Source organism: Hemiscyllium ocellatum, chromosome 25, assembly GCF_020745735.1.
Source record: "Hemiscyllium ocellatum isolate sHemOce1 chromosome 25, sHemOce1.pat.X.cur, whole genome shotgun sequence".
NCBI lineage: Eukaryota > Metazoa > Chordata > Chondrichthyes > Orectolobiformes > Hemiscylliidae > Hemiscyllium > Hemiscyllium ocellatum.
Genome location: NC_083425.1, coordinates 32,732,343 through 32,753,803, shown reverse-complemented (window position 1 = coordinate 32,753,803; position 21,461 = coordinate 32,732,343). Strand labels below are relative to the sequence as shown.

The following is a 21,461-nucleotide window of genomic DNA, read 5'->3' as shown; positions in this document are numbered from 1 at the left end:
CTCCATTCTGCAGGCCCTTCCACCATCAGCCATCTGGTTAGTTGTAAATTATATTGATTGTGCTTAGAGTGTCTCCATTTTGAGGTGCCCTTGCATACTCTGAGCTAGCTCAGCTGCATCCACTTCTCCTGATGCTAGCAATTAAACCTGCAGCATTCACACCGCAGCCTGGGCTGTAGGCTCATAGGTCACCACCTACAATATTGCTGATCCAGTCTGGCACTTAGCAAACGCACACTTAGAACCACTTTGGATTGGAGGGTCCAAATTCCCCCAGTAAAGTCTTCCCCATTCAAGAATGTTATTTATTCATTTTGGAACTTCCTCATGTGAAAAATACTCTGATGTAGGATGTTTTTTAAAAAAGTCAACAATAAGTTTAACAATTTGTGAAATTGATGATTTGTTATAGAAGAAAATAGTTTGAACATTAGTTTTTCTGAGTTATAGAGTCATGGAGATGTACAGCATGGAAACAGACCCTTCAGTCCAATTTGTCCATGCCAATCAGATGTCCTAAATTAATCTAGTCCCATTTGCCAGCACTTGGTCCATATCTCTCTAACCCTTCCTACTCATATACCCATCCAGATGCCTTTTAAATATTGTAATTGTACCAGCCTTCGCCACTTCCTCAGCCAGCTCATTCCATACACGTACATTACAATTTGTGTGAAAATGTTACCCCTTAGGTCCCTTTTAAGTCTTTTCCCCTCACCCTAAACCTGGTTTAAAAAATCACACAACACCAGGTTATAGTCCAACAAGCTTCATTGGAAGCATTAGCTTTCAGAGTGCTGTTCCTTCATCAGCCTAAACCCATACCTCCCCCCTCCAACCCAGGGAAAAGACCTCGTAAGTTGGAATTTACTTGGTTATTCATTACATTAAAGCTTACTTAGATAAAATGCATTGTTGTAGATTTAGCACCAGCTAGATAAAATGGATGATGCTTAGTGCAAACTAAAATCAAAATATGTTTCAATGAATAATCATGGAACAGTTATTCGAGGTTGTGAATCTACAAGTTTGCGTTTCTTCTTCACCGCTTTAATACAAAGCCAATGTATTGTTGATTGGTGGTGCTTTTCATTTCCAAGAATTTCTTTTCTATGATGTCAGTCTTTGTTCTTGACTTGCACATAGCATAATTTGTGAAGATTCTGACATCCATTTGGAGAATGCTAGTGCATGTCAATTGTCTGAGAATTTCTAATTGCGATTTTACTGATTCAGCACTCCTCCATTTTACAGGGCTATGGTAACTGACACAGCAGCAGATTGTAAAGCAGCCATTGTTCCTTAATGATGCATAGCTAAGAATGTAGGAACAGGAATAGGCCATTCAGCCCTTCAAACCTGTTCCACCATTCAATGAGATCATGGGTGATCTATAACCTAACTCCAAATACTGCCTCTGGGCCACAATATCTTTGCTAAACAGAAAAAAAAATCTACATTAGATTTAAAATTAATAATTGATCCAGTGTTTGCTGTCATTTTAGAACATCTACAACCCTGTGTGTGTGCATGTATTGAGGTCCTTCCTAACATCTCTCCTGAATATTCTAGCCCTAATTCTCAGGCTTTTCCCAGACTACACTCAGCAAATGGAGAAATTGAAGTACTGTGAAATAGAGAATAAAAACAAATAACACTCAGTGATGCAGAGGATGATGCAGTTTTATGAAGTGTGTTATCTTTGTGGAAGATGGACAGTCCCCTTAAGTTCTGCTACCTGAAACTGGCAGATCAGGGAAGGGCCTCTCACTTCATGGTTAGAGGTAATTAAACCTAAGAAAAACAACAATGGTACGTCAACTGGCCCTTGGATGTGCTCCATGATTCAATGTAACCATGGCTGATCTTTTACATTGATTCCACATTTCTACATCATCTGTACATTAAGGCTCAGTCTCTCTCTCCCCAATATGTGAAATTATCACATGTGAATCAAAACAGGACTTGCAAATGTTTTGACGCTGATTCAGTGTCCTTACTTCTCTAGTGCAGGCCCAGTTTTAAATTGTATTACATGGATCTCATAAAGGTTGCCTTAGTCTGTGGTCAGATGACTACTGCAAGCATTTTTGGTCCATGTTTCTTCTTTGTAAAAGTTACTTTCATCCATTAAAGATCTTAGGTATAATAATAATAATCAGATGACAGAATTTAAAGGTCAATAGTATGTATTTGCCATATTATAACAAGGAAAATGTTTTTCAATATTGTGAAAGTTTACAATGGAAAGAAAACTCTCTAAACATAACCACCTCCAATCTTGGGTTTCAGATGTTTGCACCTGCCCATTTCCTGACGGTAGCTCATTTGCACTAGTCCTACCCTTCCAACCTCCCAACTATGACCCACCCCAACAATACATCAGATTTACCATTGATTTTAGCCAAGGTGTTCTGGCTGTCCTACTACCTTAAATTTGCTAACCAATGTCTCTGTGTTTTGTAAAAACAGCCTGAAAATCTACCTTTGCAACCAGTTATCTCCCCTAACTCTTTAACTACTCCAGTACAATGCCTTTATGCTCTGTTAATATTCAGTTTCATGATCCAGTTGTCAAATCATGCCTCCTTTTAAAATATTTTTTTTAAAGTCTCTTCTTTATTCTTCTTTCTCCTGTATTTGTTTGCCTGGCTTCCTATATAAGTTAAATTACTGTAATTCCAGGGCACTGATCATTAAGAACCATTGGCTAATTCAGGCATGATGGAGTCTCTGACTCTGCTGGTGCATTTCCATCCACGTTGAAGAAGCTTTTAACTTGTGAGATTTCCCCCACATTCTCTCCCCCCACCACAAAAGGAATATTTGTCCATCAGTGAATTGTATGCCTGTTTTGAAATTAACTTTCCATTGGTATTTACACAGCATTTATTCAATATCTGTTTTTTATAATTTGTTCACATTAAATCATCATAAAAATCTCAGAACACTAGGTTATAGTCCAACATGTTGGACTATAATCTGGTATTGTGTGGTTTTTAACATTGTCCATCCCAGTCCAATACTTTCACATCATAAATATTTTCAGCCATTATCCGAAATTACTCCTAATTTTGTTAAGAACACTTATTTTTCCATCAATTGGTAAAAATATGATAAGAATAAAATTATGGTATTGAGAGGGTTATTCATGAATTAGGCGTGCTATCGATATATAGGAAGATAGGAATAATACAGTGTGACATCCTTATTTGAGTGTGCTCCTATATTCACAGTTGATAGAATCAACTAATGCAGTGTCTAAAGTAAAACAGAAGAAGTACATACTGTCAATTACCATCAATGAGAAGTTGAACTGGACTTGATATATAAATGCTATGGCTACAGAATGGGACAGAGGCTAGAATATTCTGTCATGTATATCTTACCTCCTAACTCCTCAAAGTTTGTCCACTGTAGGCAAGACTAGCATGATTATGGAATATTCTCCACTTCTGTAGATGAGTGCACTGCACTAACATTCAAGAAATTCAATGTCATCTAAGACAAATCCAGTTACTCTATCAGTGACTCCTTAACACCACTCAGCAGCATTTACAAGTTGCACTGCAGCAACACCCTAAGCCTTGTTTAGAAGGTGCTACCAAACCTACGGGCCTCTGCAATCTAGGACAGGACAGGAAATGCATGGAGCACCATCATAAGCAAGTATCCCTTCAACATGAGCATTATCGTTCTTGGAACTTTATTGCTGTGGTTTCATTGTCGCTGGTTCCAAAACGTTGAAGGATGAGTAATAATTAATTATTTTACCAGTAATGCTCACATTAAATAAAGAAACAAGAAACAAAGATAACAAGTAAATTGTTCTCAATTTCATAAACTTTAAGAGCAAGGTTTAAAGAAATAATCATGAGAACACATGACACTTAAGCAAATCCTAGACATGTAGTGAGAGCTCTGACGGTGTCATGATAATTCAAATAGTATCCATGTCATAATCAAAGAAATGATGAACCATGTGAAGTAATATTTTATTTAAAGGTGAATATCATTGAGAAACTATTGCATTATGTTTAATAGGCTTGTTGCTGTTAGATCAAAGGTTTAATTTTTGTCATTTAGGCCAACCTAGAAGGACAATTGCGGATTAACAGCCATTAGTAAGGAATGTTTAAAGTTTGTGAAGGATTTATAGATTCCTGCTTTTGGGTCATGATTTAAAAACTACCTTTCTTACCCTTTTAGACTTTTTTTTGCAATCTAACTCAGTCTTGCTTCTGTTGCATCAAAATATCAGATTCCTCCTTGTAACTGTAACTTGCTGTGATGTTGGTAACTTACACAAAACTATGAACCCTGGCAAGTGTTAAGCAAATAATTTGCCATGATTTAATACCCAATGATCATTCATTTCAAGTGCAGCTTTGAGACTTCAATGTTTCCTTCTACCCGAATTAGTACTTCAGGCAAGTGTTTTAAAGCAGTAGTGTTCTCCCTTTATCTTAACCTGACCCTAAGTGAAGGAAGCATCCTGGTTACTGTAATAACTGCTTGTGCAACGGTTACTGGCACTTAAATCCAAACATGAATCATAAACAGCCGGTGAGCTAAGTACTTACTGATTGTATGTCCAGCTGCTCATAATCAACTGGGAACTTCCTTCAAAGTTCAGGAGGCTATGAGAGAGATGCACATGGGTATTTTAAAACGCGCTGATTTTTAGAATGCTTACTTGGGTTAATATCTGCTTGGAAATGTTGACGATTGAAGTGTATCTTGTAATTGAGACTTTGGCGAAGAATTTAAAGTTGATGAGATGTCGTGGAAAATTTTGCTGCACCACATCAGTTGATTTAATGAGAGTTGAAACCTGGTCTCATCATTGATGGACACAAGATAGAAAAAAAATTCTGGAAAAGCTTCTTAACTGCTTGTCTTTTATTTATTTTCATTCTCTTTCTTCTGTCATCACATTGTTTATTTTTACATGCCAATACATCTTTCACACATTTTTGCAATTTTCTATAGAGTTTGACTTTGTCTGTTTGTCTCTCTAAGTAGGAGTTCAAGTACAGAGTGGCATAAACCAAAGTGCAATTTCATTGGCTATGAAACCAAACTGAGGGATATGTTCTTGGTACAGGTATTGAAGAGTTATTATTCAACTTGTTGGGACAGTTTGCGGAATGTTGTGGATCATAATGCAAATCAGTTGAGATACTGAGAGTCCGGATGGTGAGTGGGATGGAGAGGAACTTAAAGGTGGGGATGTTCCCATGTACCTGCTTCCTTTGTCCTTCTAGATGCTAGTGGTTGTGGGTTTGGAAGGTTTGGGAAAGGAGCCTTGCTGAATGTCTGCAGTGCATCTTGTTGGTGGGTCACATCCCTGCTACTGCATGTCAGTGGTGGAGATATTGAATTTAGCACTAAATCAAGCATGGATACTTTAACCTCACACAACAGAGTTGACTCCTATCAAACTTAGTGAGCTAGAATTGACCTTACTCAATTTTGAATGTAACAGAAAATGGCCTCATGAGACTCTCCCAACTACAGAAGAGGAGCAGTTTGATGAGCCCACTGGTGAATCAGTGAATAAGGAAGAAGTCATCATTTTTGCCCTGCTGCTTGAGAGCAAAAAAAATCCTGGGGAGGTGGTGGTGTAGTCAGACCACCATGGCACCATAAGTGACCCAACTGTTTCGCAGGGATGGAAGAAGAAAAGAAGACCAATAATGAGATGAATTTGTCACCTCAGGGACAGACAATCACATCTCAGAACATGTGACAATGATAAAAAAATTCAAATCAAATCAAACTTCTGTGACCACAGACATGACTCCTGGATGGTGTGTTGTCTTGCTAGTGCCAAGATCAAGAATCTCACATAGCACATGCAGGACATTCTGCTAGAAGTCGGTGTACAGCTAGAGATCATAGCCCATTTTGGTACCAATGACCTGAGTAGGATAAGGGATGGAGTCCTGCACAATTGTGGAGCTGGGCAGAACATTAACAAGCAAAACCTGAAATGTAATAATCTCTGGATCCTAGAATTATGTAGAAGTACATACAGAAATAGAAGGATAATGCAGATGAATACATGACTGAACAGATTGTGAGAGGGAGGGCTTAAGGTTTCTGGCACTGACACTGTGAAAAATGGCACCTGTACCCAAGGAGAACTGGGAATGACTGACTTGCTGGGTATTTTGATTTTGCTGTTGGGAGGGATTTAAACTAACTTAGCAGAGGTGAGGAAATGAAGAGAGAATGTGAGACAAGAATATCTGAGCACTCAAAATATTTTTAGAGAAAGTCAGCCGGAGCATAGAGAATACTAAGGCAATAAATGAAGTCAGATTAGGGTGAAAGTAATGAAGTCTATAACAGGATTACTGTGAAAGCAAAGAATACAGAAAATCAGGTTGGCAAGTTACAGATGCAGATTGTCATGTGTAAATATAATATTGTGATAACAGGGATCTGGCTCAAGTTAAATATTCCTCTGTACAAGATGTTCAGAAAGGTAGAAAAGGAAGAGGAGTGATAATATTGATTAAAGAAAATTTTGCAGTGCTGGAGAAAGTGTCTCGCAGGGTTCAAAGACTAAATTCCTTAACACTTGCCAAATTAATTCTAAATGGGCAATTATATTGTTTGGTGGGCAATCATATTGTTTGGTGTAGCATATAGGCCACCAACTCTCGGGAAGGATTAGAGCAACAAATCTGCAGGGAAATTACAGAGAGATGCAAAGAGTATAGAGTTCCTATAATAGATGACTTTAATTACACAAACATAAATATCGAAAATTGGTAGTGTAAGGGGTAGCAATGAGCAAGTGTTCCTAGATTGTGTTCAAGAGAATTTCTCACAGCAACGTGTATCCAGTCCAGCAAGAAAGTGCACTGTTGACCTAGATTCTTTCAAGTGAGATGAACCAGATGCAACAAGTTTCACTGAGAGAACATTTGGGAGAAGTGATCTGTGTATTGTAAGATTCAGGATGATGTGTAGCATGACTGGCATCAATCCAGACTAAACATAACCAACTGGCAGACAGTTGACTTCACCAGGGCAAGAATGGAACTGACAGAATAGACTGAAAAGAAAGACTGATGGGAAAAACTGACAAATGGGCTATCTTCAAAGAGGAAATGGTTTAAGTAAATTCAAATTACATTACCTCAAAAAAGAAACAGAAGAGGTGCAGTTTGATGAGCCCACTGGTGAATCAGTGAATAAGGAAGAAGTCATCATTTTTGCCCTGCTGCTTGAGAGCAAAAAAAATCCTGGGGAGGTGGTGGTGTAGTCAGAGGCACACCGTGGCACCATAAGTGACCCAACTGTTCGCAGGGATGGAAGAAGAAAGACAAAAAAATCCTTTGGATAACAAGGGAGATATAAATTAAGATTAAAAATAAAAAGTGCGTTTATTGACAAATATCAGGTGGAAAATGCAATTAGAAGCCAAAAGGAATACAGAACATTCAGAAGGTAGATTTAGGGAAAAAAAGCATATTAAAGAACCAGTGAGGCATTATGAGAAAAGACTAACGTAAAGGTGAAGCCAACTATTTGGATAGAAATATAAATAGTAAAATAAATAGTACTTGGAAGAGTAGAGTCAACTGAGGATCAAAAAAGTATTTATCCAAGGGACAAGGAGCATTCCTGAAGTATTAAATCAATACTTTACATCGCCTGAAGAGGTAGGTGCTATCCAGGCTACTGTGACTGAGGAAGAAACTCTATCAATAAAAGGATTTGAAATGGACAAGGTGTTGGACAGACTGTTGGTACTTAAAGTTCACAATGTACTGAGTGGTATGAACTGACCAAGAACGTTGAAGGAAATGAGAGTGGAAATTGCATGGGCACAGTCCATAACCTTTCAATTTTCCTAAGACTCAGGAGAGGTACCAGAAAGCTGAAGAATTGAAATAATCTGAGTCTTGTTCACAAATGTTTTATGCAAATGCTAACGTGTTGGAAGCAGGACAGAAGCAGTTTATAAGAATTGTTCCAGGTTGAGAAATTTCAGTTATGGAAATGGATTGCAAAATTATGACTATCTTCCTTGAAGAAGAAAAGGCTATGAGGACATGTGACGGAAGTTGACAAAATTTGAGGAGTCTAGATACAACAGATGAGGATAAATCTTTCTCACTTATAAAAGCAAATTGAAAAAGAGGATTTAAAGTGATTCGATTCAGAAGAACCATAGCTTTTTGACATGGTGAATAATTAGGGTGTGAAATGCATTGCTTGGAAATCTGGTGAAGGCAGATTCAGTTGGAGCAATCAAGAGGGCATTGCTTCTATTTAAATAATCACCCAATGTCCAAAGGTATCGAGTAAAGGCATTAGAAAATCACTAAGGCACGATATTCACTTGGAAAAGCGGTGTAAACACGATGGTTGCCTCCTGCATCATGACACTTGTGTGACGTATATAACCACTGTCGATTGTAAAAATGCAGGGGGCTCACTACCAGAAGGGAAACCCAGCATCTATAATATCATACCCATAGCAATGTGATTGGCTCTTAAATGCTTTTAGGCAATTAGAGATGGGCATGAAAAGCTGACCTTGCCAGTGATGCCCTCATTCCATGGACAAATTAGAAAAGTAACAGCTAGAGAGGCATTGGAACACATGGCAATTCAGTTAGGGTTCATATCAGAAACACTGTGTTGCCTCACAGCTGGAAATCGAGACACAGGAAGCTAGTTTTTGCAATTAAACTTGAGAGAAATGTAAGGCCAAAACCAGTGGAAGGGGAGGGCACGTTTTTAAATGCAAGTTTAATTTGTTCACTGAACAGCTGTATGGTCACTTACTGCATGTTGAAACAACTTTAATAATTTGTGTCAAGCTTTAATTCACTGAAATGATTTTCAATCTTCCTACTGAAAGGTTGGAGAAACAAATGGGAAGGATGTAAATCCACTTCTGGTCACGAGCGCCCTATTCTTACACTGCAATTTATACCATTGTACAATTATGCACTGGACATTAAGAGGATAATTTTAGGAAAGTATTGAGGACAGATCTGAAACATAGAAGAATTGTCTCATTTTATTTTGACAGCTTTAATACCTCAGTTATACTCAGGTCTGAAATGAACAACAAGCAATGATAACCATTTGTAATGACAAGCAGTAAGTAAAGTAGTCCTTGACTACAGAAAGATTTATTTTGTCATTTTGCATATTTTAGCAGTGGTGAAAGTCAAAGCAGTGCATCTGGCTTTTCTACTCTGACATTAAGAAATTTGTCTCATGAAGACTGCACTGTCTTATGCTATGACAGGAACAGAATAATTCTTAAGATTAAGATGCTTAGCAGAGATCTAATGGTGTAAACAGTCAAGTAGGAAGAATGTTTTACTGTCCATGAACTGTTTGGCAAAGATGTTATACCTCTGGAAATGCTATTACCAGAAGTATTGAGGCTAAATGAGCTAGGAATTTACACTGGTATATGCAAGATCTCTTGGCAACAGAGGCAGATGGGCTTTGGGTCCAAATAAAGCTTTTGTAGCACTAACCCAAATATTCAATACAAGCAACATTTCCTCACAGCAATCCTTTGGGTTTTACTAGTAACCATATAGCTGCTTCTGTCTGTGAAATGATATAGTTTAAAAGGAAACACAACTAACAAAATGAAACAAAAAGGGACTGATTTATATACAGTCTTGGTTGCTATGAGCAACAACTCAACTGAAGGCATCTTAACTGGTGAGATGTAGAGAATTTTAAACACTTCCCCTGATATTAATATTCTGATGCTAACTTTGTCAACTCTGTTTATGACATGTCTGTGTTGTAAACAAAAGACCATATTGGATTGTCCGGTTTCATGTCTAGTGACATGTCATTGCATGTCCTGGCTTGTATTAATCCTTTGAATGTAAATTCATGACGTGGGTAGAATTTTTGCATGGCTGCAATATTTAAAAAGGCCTGTAGAAAACACTATATCAGTTAGACACACCCCCTTAATGAAAAAAATTCCACAGCATCATCGATATGTAAAGACACAATAACTTTGTGTTTCTTTTTATTAAACTGTAGGCGACACTACTAAAATCATATTTGTTACCAATCTCTAGATGCACTGAATGTGATGGTGGGCTTTCTCCTTAAACAACTGTAATGCTTGTTCTGCTGGAGCTCCCACTGTAAGTGCTATGCAGAGAATTCCAGACTTTTGACTAAGTGACAATGAAAGAAACAACACAATCTATTTAGTTAGGATGGCAAGACCAAGTTAACACTGATGATACTCCCATGTCACAGTTGCTCTTGCCCCTTTTAGAGGTCATATGGTCAGGCAGTGCTAAAAGTAAATGTAGTAAGTTGCTATTATATATCCTGTACTTGACACATAGTAGACAGAACACAGTAAAAGTGGAGGGTAGATTTTCAGTTCTCTGAAGGCAGACCTGACCCACAGGACCAGGCTGACTACCACAGGTTGGGCAAGACACTAAGTCCTCAATCCTACTTTCAACAGAACCAGGGATCAAACTCTTGTTGTTGGTAGAAACCTGATCCACATTAGCTGCCAAGCCACCTCAGACAACCACTCTCCCGATGAATCTGAATGTTGTAGTCCAGATGAATGGATGCAAGGCTCCAATTCCCATTCCAAAACATGGCTACCCAGGAATCTCTCCTGCTCTTACTGCATGTAATTTGTAGGTGCTGGAAGGATTTCCAGGTTGATGCTCAGTCCATTTAGCTATGTTATGAATACATGCTCCTTGGCAACCAAATCCTTGAGGACCTTTAAACTAGAGCTTCTGGCTTAGAGGCAGGGATGATATCCACTCTGCACATGACCTGGAGGGTGGATAACAAGTACAGCAGTGAGTGTCAACAAAACAGTCTGTCTTGTCCTGGGTGGTGTTGAGCATTCCATCTAACTCTTAGATGGAACTCTTAATTAACTCTCATTTTGTTTCTTAAATGATGGAAAGGATTTTTGAGGCTGTGAGGTGCACCATTCGAAACACAGTATCCAACCCTGGCCCTATTCTTGTGCTCAAAATGCCATGTTTCTGGGGTTAATGGTGGTCCCAGGGTATTGATGTGGGATACCTGGTCCGTTGTTTTTACAAATTAACTCTTAATTATTTATTTACCTATACAGATTTGTGTTCTTTATGTACCTTCTGGAGATTTGTAAGTAACTTTAATTTGTTTAGTCCAAAGTTTAAACCCAGTTTGAGTACATGTAGAAAACCACAGCTTGTGGCTAAGAGGAGATGCAGGGTCAACATCTATGATGTGGTGAAGCCATCACGAGAAGGACTGGTTCATTCAAACAACCTAAATTTCAAAGTTATTCTCGTTGCAAGATGACTTGCACCATCGCATTGTGCTACAGATAAGACTGTAATGTTGTTCTTTCAGATGAAGAGACAGATTGCTCAGTGCGACTGCATTAGACAATATAATAGAAATGATTTTGAAGTGACTGAGAATGTGCTAGCATGAAAAGATCTTCCAAAGAAACACAGCAGCATATCTCTTTACCAAGTAAATGCATAAAATACATAAATGTTACCTTTCAGTTGTCTTGTATCTTGACTTTCAGATGAGTAAAGTCTCTGGAGAAAACTTTACATTTCTTACACAGTCTTACCTTAATATCTGCACTCTGTAATTAAAATCTGCAACCATTTTCTTGTGTTCAACTATTTAATCACAGAAGACCCACCTCCCTCATCGCTGTAACCCTGCATTTCCCATGGCCAATATACCTAACCTGCATATCTTTGGACTGTGGGAGGAAACTGGAGCACCCAGACAAAGCCCACACAAATGTGGGGAGAATGTGCAAACTCCACATGGTCACCAAAGGCTAGAACTGAGCTTGGGTATCTGGTGCTATAAGGCAACAGTGCAAACCACTGAGTCAGTGTGCCACCCCCAAATTAGATTAGATTAGATTACTTACAGTGTGGAAACAGGCCCTTCGGCCCCAACAAGTCCACACCGCCCCGCCGAAGCGCAACCCACCCATACCCCTACATTTACCTCTTATCTAACACTACGGGCAATTTAACATGGCCAATTCTCCTGACCTGCACATCTTTGGATTGTGGGAGGAAACTGGAGCACCTGGAGGAAACCCACGCGGACACTGGGAGAACGTGCAAACTCCACACAATCAGTCACCTGAGGTGGGAAGTGAACCCGAGTCTCTGGTGCTGTGAGGCAGCAGTGCTAACTACTGTGCTACCGTGCCGCCCAAAATTATAAAGAGATAACTGATGGTGGTTTAACCTGAGGATCAACACATCTCCGATAAGGACAAGGTAAAAGAATTGATAACCTCAACTGGTATGTGCATTGAACCCACACTGCTGACATCATTATACGTTGAAAACCAGCTGTCCAGACAATTGAGCTAACCGGCCCCAGTTAATGCACTGATCATATAAACAACAGCTGAAAATAAAAAGAAAATTCAGTTAGTCACACTTCGATAGGGACACAGATTGGACAGATTTTTTCCTTTTATGAGTTCCTTTTATTAAACTAGCATCTTCAATACTTATCAGAAAAATTGATGGATAGAAGGTGAAAGCATGATATCTGGGGAGCAGAGTCTAAGGGCTTTTGCCCAAAATGTCGATTTTCCTGCTCCTCAGATACTGCCTGACCTGTTGTGCTTTTCCAACCTTTTCCAACTCTGATCTAGACTCTGATCTCCAGCATCTGCAGTACCCACTTTCACCTTGGGAGCAGAGCCTAGTTTTTTTAAACAAATTGAGTGAACTTGGAAGGTAAAGCTATACGTGATGAAGTTGAGAGTGTGATGGAAGTGAGAGTTGTGCCAAAGATCCCTTTCTGTTTCGGGATCAATGTTAACCTCCCTTCCTTTCTTGCCTTCCTCTATTTATCCCTGCATGCATTTGACCCACACGATCATATCTGAACACATTACATCAGCTATTGCAATTTTCAATGATAGTGTTGCCAGTTCCATAATTTTTTCAACCTTTGTCTAGTGTGTGGGAATGTTTTTAGCCCACCTAATGAATATGGTTAAAGGTAGAGTACTGTCTATGATTAAACTAGTGAAATAAATGTGTAGTTTTATTTTAAAATCTTCTTTTAATTGCCCATTCTGTACTAACTTTAAAAATGATTATTTTCAATGGTTGAAATTTATTTTTAAAGTTTGTGCAATTGATAGAACTATCTTGTATGTCTCATTCTTTCCAGCATTGAAACTGCCAGAGGTCCAGAATGTGTTCAAAACACATTTTTACGAAGCTATTTTAAGAAGCACTGGCCCAGATTTTCTAATGGCCGGGTAATCATTGTTCCAACATAAATGAGAATTGCACAAGTGAACTGTATGGAATTCCCATCATAGCACACCCTGAAGGAATTGCTTGGGAAATTGAAAATTTCACCAAGCAATTCCCAGTTCTTGAACCCCTCTGAAAGTCTCCATGTAAATCAGAGAATTTATAGTTTTCTGCTGAAGTAAACAGTTACTTGGGAAAAAAAAAGCTTAGCCTATTATATACATTGTCAAACTTCTGAGTAATTAATTGGTTGACCCATCCCAACTTACTTCCCACACACCCAACCAAGCCTGTCCCAGACTGCTTACAGCCTTCAGATCCTCATCCCCCCCACTCCCCACCACCACCTCCACCCCTCACCCTGAGACCCAACACTGGACCTAGCCTAAAATCTTCACTTACTTGGGCACTCTTGTATCCTGATACTCACTCACTGGGTACCCTATCCCTCCCTACCTGCTACCCTATTTACTTAGCCCCTTACCCTCACAGCATGTTAACCTTACACTTATCTCATGTATTTTACTATTTGACAACAGTTACAAAAGTGGCTGCCTGTGATCCGAGATTTTTACATTTCAGAAGACAGCAATTAACTACCCTGAAAAATAGGTTGTAATTTGATTTCTCCTGACTGTTCTTCACTGTGAGGTACCTATCAGAATAGAAGTGCAGCTCTGCAATTCACTGTAAATTCACAAATTTTGTATCATGGGATAGCTCACGGAATATTTCTAAAATGTCAAAATTTCCAACATCCTTGCGGTTTATTGCCATTCATTTAATTTGTTCTCTGTAATCTATTCCTATAAAATAATCTGCAGAGAAGAAATATTGCCTAGAAGCTTGAGAACAAAATTAAGAGCTCTTTTCAAAAATGTGTGCCAAAAAGATTATTTGAAGGCACAAAGAGATAAATGGCTATGAACAATTTGCCATTACAGAAACATGGGACCAAGATAATTTGACATTCTTTCCTGAGATTTGATTAGATCAAAATTCTATGCATTGAATTATTGTACGTGTTTGCTTCCTTTTGTGTGAACTTAAGATGGGGTTGTTGTTAGCTTGTGACCCATTCTGAAATACCTAATGTGCATCTCCGTGGACAAAAATAATTTCTAGCTAGGATTTAGCCTACAGATATAAGCATTCTCAAGTTTGATGATGGATGGACTATATCTTAGCACAGGAGGGATTGCATCTTCTAATTAACAGTGAGGAGTAGGCCAGGCTATAAAGTATAAGAGGAGGAATTGCTTGATTTTGTTCCATTATCCTGTTAGATTGCTGCTGATGTCTGCTCCAGCCTCAGTGAAAATCTCATGCCCATACTCAACAAAAACCTAATCCATCGATTTCATGTTTGGAAATTTAAATTCAACTGAACTGATACCCATTTCTCAAAGAAAATTGGTATCTACTACACTTTCTGAGGGAAAATGCTCCTGATGCTCACTCTTAAGTGATCAAATTCTGGTTTTGTAAAGCATTTTTTTAAAAAATTCTCTCACCAGAATGTTTCATTGTGTAAAAACAGCAGAATGGCTGCTTAAGATTGCCACTCCTTGGAAAATCTGGCCAATTTTTGCAAATGTCAGTAGCTTTTGAATATCCTGAGAACTGATGTTTCGATCAGATTATTTTATGGATTAGCAGCGAGATATGACAGACTTCACTGTCAATTCATATTTTTGTGGAAGGTGAAGATATATTTGGTGATAGCATTCTGCTGGATGAAGCCTTTATGGTAGAGGATGATCCTCTGAATGCAGAGACTGGTGGGATCAAAAGTGAGAAAAAGGGGAATCCCATCATTGTTCTGGCAAGGAGGGAAAAGGGCAATGCCAGATTAGGTTTTTTTTGCAGCCATCCCTTTACCTTGAACATCAGCTTTTGAAAGTTCTTGCTTAATACCATCAAAATTGGTCTTTCTCCAATTTAGATCTTCAACTTTTAGATCTGGTCTATCCTTTTCCATCACTATTTTAAATCTAATAGAATCATGGTCGCTGGTCCCAAAGTGCTCCCCCACTGACACCTCAGTTACCTGCCCTGCCTTATTTCCCAAGAGTAAGTCAAGTTTTGTACCTTCTCTAGTAGGTACATCCACATGCTAAATCAGAAAATTGTCTTGTACACACTTAACAAATTCCTCTCCATCTAAACTGTTAACACTATGGCAGTCCCAGTCTATGTTTGGAAAATTAAAATCGCTGACCATAACCACCCTATTATTCTTACAGATAGCTGAGATCTCCTTGCAAGTTTGTTTCTCAACTTCCCTCTGACTATTAGGAGGTCTATAACACAATCCCAATAAGGTGATCATCCCTTTCTTATTTTTCAGTTCCACCCAAATAACTTCCCTGGATGTATTTGCACAGATGTAATGCTATCCCTGGTCAAAAATGTCATCCCCCTTCCTTTCTTGCCTCCCTTTCTATCCTTCCTGTAGCATTTGTATCCTGGAACATTAAGCTGACAGTCCTGCCCATCCCTGAGCCATGTTTCTGTAATTGCTATGATATCCCAGTCCCGTGTTCCTAATCATGCCTTCCCTGTTAGGCCCCTTGCATTGAAATAAATGCAGTTTAATTTATTAGTCCTACCTTGTCCCTGCCTGCCCTGACTGTTTGACTCAATTCTGTTCTCAACTGTAACAGTCTCAGATTGATCTCTTTCCTGACTGTCTCCCTGGGTCCCACCCCACACCCCCACCCCCAACCCCAAACCCATCTTACTAGTTTAAATCCTCCCGAGCAGCTCGAGCAAATCTCCCCGTCAGTATATTAGTCCCCTTCCAATTTAGGTGCAATCCATCCTTCTTGTACAGGTCACTTCTACCCCAAAATAAATTCCAATGATCCAAAAATGTGAATCCTTCTCCCATACACTAGCTCCTCAGCCATGCATTCATCTGCTCTATCCTCCAATTCCTGCCCTCACTAGCTCGTAGCATAAGGAGTAATCCAGATATTACTACTCTCGAGGATCTCCTTTATAAATTTCTGCCTAACTCTGTAATCTCCTTTCAGAATCTCAACCTTTTCCCTTCCTATGTTGTTGGTTCCAATGTGGACAATGACCTCAGTCAAGGGGCTTGTCCGTGGTCAATCAGAACTTTGGTCCTATCAGAGCCTGGAATCCATATCCTTGCAGTTTGTATCATGGTCAGACATGTATGTCACGGGGAAGAAATCCAGGATTACAGACAGGTCTGGCAGGGGGCTGAGAAGATATCAGTCCAGGGTTTGGGCTGGTTTGAGCTGTGATAGGAGTAAGATGGAAGTGGATAGAAGAGCTAATACTGGACATGCACAAGTAGGAGGTGGTGGTGGTGAGGTATCTCTAATGAGTAAAAAATGAGGTCTGCAGATGCTGGAGATCACAGCTGAAAATGTGTTGCTGATCAAAGCACAGCAGGCCAGGCAGCATCTCAGGAATAGAGAATTCGATATTTCGACCATAAGCCCTTCATCAGGAATGAGAGAGAGTAGCCAAGCAGGCTAAGATAAAAGGTAGGGAGGAGGGACTTGGGGGAGGGGCGATGGAGGTGGGATAGGTGGAAGGAGGTCAAGGTGAGGGTGATAGGCCGGAGTGGGGTGGGGGCGGAGAGGTCAGGAAGAAGATTGCAGGTTAGGAGGGCGGTGCTGAGCTGAGGGAACCGACTGAGACAAGGTGGGGGGAGGGGAAATGAGGAAACTGGAGAAATCTGAATTCATACCTTGTGGTTGGAGGGTTGCCAGGTGGAAGATGAGGCGCTCCTCCTCCAGCCGTCGTGTTGTTACGTTCTGCCGGTGGAGGAGTCCAAGGACCTGCATGTCCTCGGTGGAGTGGGAGGGAGAGTTAAAGTGTTGAGCCACGGGGTGGTTGGGTTGGTTGGTCCGGGCGTCCCTGAGGTGTTCTCTGAAGCGTTCCGCAAGTAAGCGGCCTGTCTCACCAATATAGAGGAGGCCACATCGGGTGCAGCGGATGCAATAGATGATGTGTGTGGAGGTACAGGTGAACTTGTGGCGGATATGGAAGGATCCCTTGGGGCCTTGGAGGGAAGTGAGTGTGGAGGTGTGGGCGCAAGTTTTACATTTCCTGCGGTTGCAGGGGAAGGTGCCGGGGATGGAGGTTGGGTTGGTGGGGGGTGTGGATCTGACGAGGGAGTCACGAAGGGAGTGGTCCTTGCGGAACGCTGATAGGGGAGGGGAGGGAAATATATCCTTGGTGGTGGGGTCCGTTTGGAGGTGGCGGAAATGACGGCGGATGATACGTTGTATGCGGAGGTTGGTGGGGTGGTAGGTGAGAACCAGTGGGGTTCTGTCTTGGTGGCGGTTGGAGGAGCGGGGCTCAAGGGCGGAGGAGCGGGAAGTGGAGGAGATGCGGTGGAGGGCATCGTCGATCACGTCTGGGGGGAATCTGCGGTCCTTGAAGAAGGAGGCCATCTGGGCTGTGCGGTGTTGGAACTGGTCCTCCTGGGAGCCGATGCGGCGGAGACGAAGGAATTGGGAATATGGGATGGCGTTTTTGCAGGGGCAGGGTGGGAGGAGGTGTAGTCCAGGTAGCTGTGGGAGTCAGTCGGTTTATAATAGATGTCTGTGTTGAGTCGGTCGCCCGAGATAGAGATGGAAAGGTCTAGGAAGGGGAGGGAGGAGTCTGAGACAGTCCAGGTGAATTTCAGGTCGGGATGGAAGGTGTTAGTAAAGTTGATGAACTGTTCAACCTCCTCGTGGGAGCACGAGGCAGCGCCGATACAGTCATCGATGTAGCGGAGGAAAAGGTGGGGGGTGGTGCCAGTGTAGTTGCGGAAGATGGACTGTTCCACATATCCTACGAAGAGGCAGGCATAGCTGGGGCCCATGCGGGTGCCCATGGCAACTCCTTTAGTTTGGAGGAAGTGGGAGGATTGAAAAGAGAAGTTATTCAGGGTGAGGACCAGTTCAGTCAGTCGAAGGAGGGTGTCAGTGGAAGGGTACTGGTTGGTGCGGCGGGAAAGGAAGAAGCAGAGGGCTTTGAGTCCTTCGTGATGGGGGATGGAGGTGTACAGGGACTGGATGTCCATAGTGAAAATAAGGCGTTGGGGACCGGGGAAGCGAACATCCTGGAGGAGGTGGAGGGCGTGGGTGGTGTCCCGAACGTAGGTGGGGAGTTGTTGGACTAAAGGGGACAGGACCGTGACGAGGTATTGGGAGATGAGTTCGGTGGGGCAGGAGCAGGCTGAGACAATGGGTCGGCCGGGGCAGGCAGGTTTGTGGATTTTGGGCAGGAGGTAGAAACGGGCGGTGCGGGGTTGTGGGACTATGAGGTTGGAGGCGGTGGATGGGAGATCCCCTGAGGTGATGAGGTCATGCATGGTCTGGGAGATGATGGTTTGGTGGTGGGAGGTGGGGTCGTGGTCAAGGGGGCGATAAGAGGAGGCGTCCGCGAGCTGGCGTTTGGCTTCAGCCGTATAAAGGTCAGTGCGCCAAACTACCACCGCGCCTCCCTTGTCTGTGGGTTTGATGGTGAGGTTGGGATTGGAGCGGAGGGAGTGGAGGGCTGCACGTTCTGAGGGTGAGAGGTTGGAGTGGGTGAGAGGGGTGGACAGGTTGAGTCGGTTAATGTCACGGCGGCAGTTGGCTATAAAGAAGTCGAGGGCAGGTAGGAGGCCAGCACGGGGTGTCCAGGTGGATGGGGTGTGTTGGAGGCGGGAGAAGGGGTCGTCGGAGGGTGGGCGGGAGTCTTGGTTGTGAAAGTAGGCACGGAGGCGAAAGCGGCGGAAGAATTGTTCAATATCTCGGCGCGTACACATTTTCAGCAGGTATCTCTAATGACTGAGTAGAAAATGCAGAGTGGAGGTAGTGTTCATAGTTTTGGAGGTTGAGATTGATGGATGGATGGTCTGGGAGATGATGGTTTGGTGGTGGGAGGTGGGGTCGTGGTCAAGGGGGCGATAAGAGGAGGCGTCCGCGAGCTGTTAAGTAGCCATGATGCATATAATACTGAGAGTTGTAGTCCACGAGTCTTGCTGAATTGTGTATGAAATAGTAGAGTTAGAGTAATGGTGCCCCTGTAAGGGTGAGATCACAGAGAGAAGATGGTGGCACTTATCCTTGCAGAGTGCTAAAGGTAACTTACTTCCTTTCTTCAATGCCAGAAGTCCTGCTTCACATGGGATACTGCACTGACCAAGATTGTAGTTTGGGTCCGGGCTGGTTTGGACTGCTCGATTGGCCTTCTGTGGCAGTCAGTTGGATAAAGGAGCACTTTTCTCTCTACACAGCCCACCAGCTTCCATGTCCCTGTCAGCAAAATGGAGAGAGGGTCTTCCTTTCCTCTGGGCTAAATGTAGAGGCTCATGCAGTAATGTGCAGGCCAGCTCTGGGCTTGTAGCATCTGAAGTTATACAGCTGGGCTGTAAACATTATGCCAGTAGTGAGAGTGCAGAAAAACCCCTACAGTGGCAACATCTCTGCCACTCTGGCTACATAACTCCCTCAGAAGGCATGCAAGAGCTCAGTTGCATCAATCATGAAGAGTTGCTCCAGTGGAACTGGAGTCTCACTCGATAAAAGGGAAATTTTGGCCCATTGAGTAGAACACGTTGCTTGTTTGTTCCCATCAAATTATTTTATGCTTGCTTTACCCCTGTGATCTCACCTTCTCGGGAAACACACTCTCGCCTCAGTCGAGATACCCGAATCTGAACCAACACTGATATTTTGGGGGAACAATGAGAGTCTGCAAATTGGCTGCTGTTTTTCCCAACACTCCAAAAGTATTAGTAAATGTGAAGCATCTTTTTGAAATGTCCTGAGGTTGTGAAAAGCTTCATGTTCTTTTGTTTTTTTTTCACTCTTTCCTAAAATATAACCTTTAATGGATCCAATTAGTACCACCATATTCCACACTCTGAAATTGCCCTTTAACAACCTAGAAACCAAGTTTTTCCTAACAGTAAAAGATAACCAACTTTAAAGATAAAGGTACAAAATGAAAAGAATGCACAACAAAAATAAATAAATATGAAAACTTCAGTGCCAATTTCAACAAGTACAACCTTCTCAAAAGGTACTTTGGCTGAAAGACACATATCCAACTTTGGATATACCTTAACAGCTGCATAATATTTACACAAAATTAAGTAGGAATCCTCAGGAAAGAGGTGCTTGGCATGGCTTGCTATGTTTTCCATGCCTCTTGCCAGATGTCTTTTGCTTTTTTGTTTTGATCATCAAAACGAGCTCTTATCAGTCCAAAAGGCAAGATGTTATTGGTTTCGACATTATGACTAGTTGTACAGCAGACCAGAACAATAGGAATTATTTCTCAAGAAGACCATATCCACAAATCATTATGCTATATTTCTGTTGAAACTGATTCTTAAATAACATTAAAAGCTGAAAAATAAGCTGATTTATATTTATAAAGGTAGTTTCTGAATTAACTTGTGATTCCTAGTTGAATTATGTGAATTAATAGGATTGGCAACAACATTAACATTTCAGATACGAGCAAGCTATTATTAAATTAATACGATTAAACTGTAGCATGCACTATAATCAGCCTATTGTATTTTATGCAAATTTGCATAATTGTTTGTGGCATGTGTTCAATTTGTGGGGAAGGCTGCTCCATAAGTTTATAAATTTGGTTCAATTCAAACTTCATTCTAGCAATGCAATTTTATAAAGCAGACGGGAACAAAATCTATCTTTTAACTGATGGTTAAACATCTGAAGGGACAGATGCGGTCTTGTTTGTCTTTGATGGTAATGATTTGAGGCCAATAGGATATGACTAATTAGAATAAATATAAATTGCAGCTTTAACTACGAGGTCAGAATGTTTTGCAGCCTGGTGATGGCTGTAATAATGTTCAGGTATAGTTCAGGATAATTTAAATAGTAAGAAAAATGTTCAACAATTCGAAATTGTAGAACTATACAACTTCGCTACGAGGGAAACATTTTAAAGGTCTAACTTCTGCTCGACAGTTTTAAATGAGAAACTCATTTAAAACATTTGTAGCATACAAGAATCATTTTGTTCCGCTGCCGCTAAACAGTGCTGCCCCCAAGCTGCTATTGATGCTTTCCGCTTCAGTTAATGTACCACAATTCACAGCCTTTTGATAGGCGTCTCCGTTAGCCAGTTAAATTCCTGACCAGCTTTCTGCTTGCATCT

The 21,461-nt window shown here is 41.2% G+C and overlaps 1 protein-coding gene across 3 annotated transcripts in view; it reads left to right on the top strand.

Moving 5' to 3' along the window:
• LOC132827623 (septin-9-like) overlaps nucleotides 1-21,461 on the top strand; it is a 289,777-nt gene that overhangs the window by 107,104 nt on the left and 161,212 nt on the right. The window lies entirely within an intron of this gene.